This window comes from Parus major, unplaced genomic scaffold (assembly GCF_001522545.3).
Source record: "Parus major isolate Abel unplaced genomic scaffold, Parus_major1.1 Scaffold416, whole genome shotgun sequence".
NCBI classification, from domain to species: domain Eukaryota; kingdom Metazoa; phylum Chordata; class Aves; order Passeriformes; family Paridae; genus Parus; species Parus major.
This window is the reverse complement of record NW_015379324.1, coordinates 52,349-55,850: the sequence shown is the minus strand read 5'-3', so window position 1 is coordinate 55,850 and position 3,502 is coordinate 52,349. Positions and strand designations below refer to the sequence as shown.

Sequence of the window (3,502 nt, the reverse complement as noted above, 5' to 3'; positions counted from 1 at the left end):
GGACCCGAATTTGGGACATTTCCCATCCTCATCCTCTTTTCTTCCACTGCCAGCTCCAGGGTTCGGGGTTTTGCCCAGGTTTGGAGCCCTGAGCGAGGCTTCCCCGCCACTTTTGGGATTCTGGGGGAACTGAAAAGGAATCCGACTTAGACTTGAATTTTTTCTCTTTATTTTTGGACTGTGAACCTGTAGTGCAGCTTTGGGGTTTTTTTGGGGTTTTTTTTTTGCTGTTTCCCTGTTGCTGTCGTGTCTTTGAGGTCTGATGAAGTTTCCCCACCTCCCCCCAGGGGAAGCACTGAGGGTTTAACTTTTATTTTTCTTTTAACACCCAAAACGTGGAGCTGAAGACCCGAGCCTGGAGCAGCTTTAGCTGGATTCCCATTCCCAAATCCAGCAGCTTCCCACATTTCAGTGTTTTAAGGGCTTAACTCCAGCCAGCAGGAGCCATTTAATTCTGATTTTAGACGGGCAGAGGAAGAAAAACCTTGGAGTATTCCTGGCTTTGTGCCCCCCAGGACAGGAGTTTGTGCCGGGGGTGGTGCCTGGACCCCCCCAGACCCAGCTGGGAGCCCCCAAAAGCCATTTCTGTCTTTCCTGCAGGGCAGGGGGAGCCCCCAGGCTGGAAACTTTCCCCAAATCCTGGGGCTGGAAGAGGGTGGGGGGCACTTCCCAGTTCTCCCAGTTCTCCCAGTTGAGTTGCTCACCCCCCCTCTGCTATGCACACCCCCCCACTTTTGTACTAGTCTTGTGTTTAAAAAAACAAAAAGTAATAAACTTGAAGTTTATACAATCAGACTAAAGCTTTAATGAACGTTGCATGGTTTCCTCATTGAAACTTAGGGGCCACCTTGAATGCAAGAGCTGTTTATTCGTATTTTTGTTTTTTTTTTTATTGATGACAAACAGGTTTTAAAACAAAACTGAGACAGAAAAAAAAAATAATAATTCAATTAATTAAAAAAAAAAACGAAACAAAACAAAAAAAAGAGTTTTTTAACACCGTGCTAGCACTGATGTCTGGATTTGTAAAACTCAAAAAAAAAAAAAAAGAGTTTGAACTGCTACAAAGGAAAAAACCAGCAGGAAGCAGAGGCAAGCATTCCCAGCAGTGAAATAAAGGGTGAGGGGAGAGGAGGGGGCTACATTACTCATGGATAGCTTTGCACAGAGGGGTTCAGCTTAAACCTACCCGAAAATTCTACGCCACTACGCAGCCTATGAAGGGAAAAAAAATAAAATTAAAAAGCCCTTCGGCAATGTTAATAAATAAAACAAGTCCATCTCACGAGGAAGGAAGGTGGCCTGTGTCTCCATTCTTTCACTGTTTTGGAAGTCTAAACTCTGGAGGCTTTGGATGAGAAAAGAATGGGTTTTGTGAGTTTGTTTTTTTTTTTGTGGTTTTTGTGGTTTCTGCAGCTCCCCCCTGGGGTTGGGGGAGCTCGTCCCTCCCGGGCTGGGGGTGCTCTGGGGGCAGATCCAGCAAATCCAGGGCAGGGATCTCCAGGAAGGACAGGAACAAAAGGGTTTCCCCCCTCCCTGGGTACAAAAACGGGCTCTGAGCTGTTTGAAGTACATTCAGATGAGAGGTATTTTGAGTTTCCCCCCCCCCAAAAAAAAGGACTAGAAACACTTGGAGCCCTTTGAGTGTAAAGCTTAACTCCAGCCTGACAACACCCAGGCTCTGGATCCATCTCTGCTGCCAATTGGGAGGTAGAGGTTACTCCAATTCAGGATCTGCTCAAAAGAACGGGGCTGGAGGAATCGATTCCCTCTCTCTGCGCTGTTCCCAGCAAGGTTTGGACAGAAATGAAAAGCTCCCAAGTGCTCCCCTGGGAGTGTTGCAGACATGGCTACAACCCAGGACGTGGATGGCTTCTCCTCGTGGGCTCCTCTCCCAGCCCTGATCCCCAGCTGGGCTGAAAACTTCACCTTTCATTTTCCAAACCTTTTTATTCCCCCCCTGAAAACTTCGCTTCGACACCTCACTCTGTCCCTCTCCTGCCTTCACCACCCAAGGACAAACTCCAAAGCCTGACCCATCCTCCTGAACTAAACCCAGCTCTCTCTCTCTCACTCTCTCAGAGGCCACCACCTTCCACCACCTGCCTGCTTTGTCCGTCTGTCCGTCCGCGGCGTGGAGCCTTTACTTCCCGGCCAAAATAATCCCCAATTTCCACTACTCCTCCCCAAATCCTTGGGGCCAAAGCAGGCCTGGCTGCACCTTCCCTCCAGGGCCGAAGGGCACAGGAACCCGTCCCCTTTCAAGCATAAAGTTCATCTTACAGAAAGGCTGTTTTTTCACAGAGTAGAGTCCAGACAGTTGCCAATTAAAGCATACAGAAAACACTTTGAAACCCTCCTGCTCGAGCACGCAGGCTCCTCTCACTCTCAACTGCTATCCCGTGTAGGAAGAAGAGGCTGATTGCTGCAACTTGAAATCACACTGGAAGTTCTCAAGGATGGTGCTCTAATTTTTGTTTGAAACATCTTTTTTTTTTTTGGGTTTTTTTGGTTTTTTTGTCTTTTTTTTTTTTTAAGGTTTTTTTTTTCATTTGTAATATAAGCTTCTCAGAACAAGGATCTAAATCTCCCAGGTCCACCACTAAGAATTCAGAGACAAAACTTCTTAAAAAATTCAGTGCTCCTTTTGGTTTTGTTTTTTTTTGAAAGGATCTCTTTAAAACCACCTCGTTCAGAATGTGGGCGACACGATGACAACAAATTTCAGAGCCAGTGTTGGACAACAAAACCTGCACCTCAGAGTTGAGCAGCAGCTGGATTTCTGCTTGGCTGGCTGTCACCCAGGCAGGGAACTTTTCTCTCTCTCTTTGTTTTTGTTTTGTTCTCCCTCCCTCTCTCAGATACTCTGCTTTTAAAATGTAAACACTTCCTGCTAAAATATTTTTGTGGTTTTTTTTTTTAAAGTACCCAAAACGAGCCCAACTCTGAGATGAGGGTTTTCCTCTCCCCATCCGCTCTGAAAAGGTAATGCCCTGCTCGCAAAGAGAAGTATGGAATGAAGTGAAACCTGCTTTTTTAAGGCCCTTCTCCGGAGCTGGGGTGTCTGGGGGAGCAGGGACTCGGCTGAGCTCTCCTGTTGGGGTGAGGTCCGTCCCAGCGAGGCGCCAGCCAGTCCTTCAGGGCTCTCTCTCCTCTCGCTCGGTCTCCTTGTCTCACTGAGCTCTAGCAGTGGCTCTCGCGCGCGCTCCCTTCTCTCTCTCCTCTCCTCTCCTCTCCGTTGGTTGGTTTCTTTCTTTCTCCTGTTGCTCTCACACAGTGGTGCTTCAGTTTTAGCAGTGGAAAACAGGTATCCATTTTATTTTATTTTTTTTATTACCCAGAATAAAATGCTGATGAACTAAGCTCCACGCAAGCTTAGCTCTTCTTCCTCAACCTGGGGGAGGAAGGAGAGCTGGGTCAGGGGAGTCTGCTCACCCGGAGGGGTTAAACTGGGGAGGGACAGATGACATCAGGAGGGGACAGATGACATCAGGAGGGGACA

At 47.5% G+C, this 3,502-nt stretch overlaps 1 protein-coding gene across 1 annotated transcript in view; it reads right to left on the bottom strand.

Annotated features, from left to right (window-relative positions):
* Positions 1-780: 780 nt before the first annotated feature.
* Positions 781-3,502, bottom strand: part of UPF1 (UPF1 RNA helicase and ATPase) — a 34,647-nt gene continuing 31,925 nt past the window's right edge. Inside the window, exon 20 of the mRNA XM_033511654.1 lies at positions 781-3,394. The gene's annotated coding sequence lies outside the window, so the exon portion shown is untranslated. The remainder of the gene's footprint in view (positions 3,395-3,502) is intronic.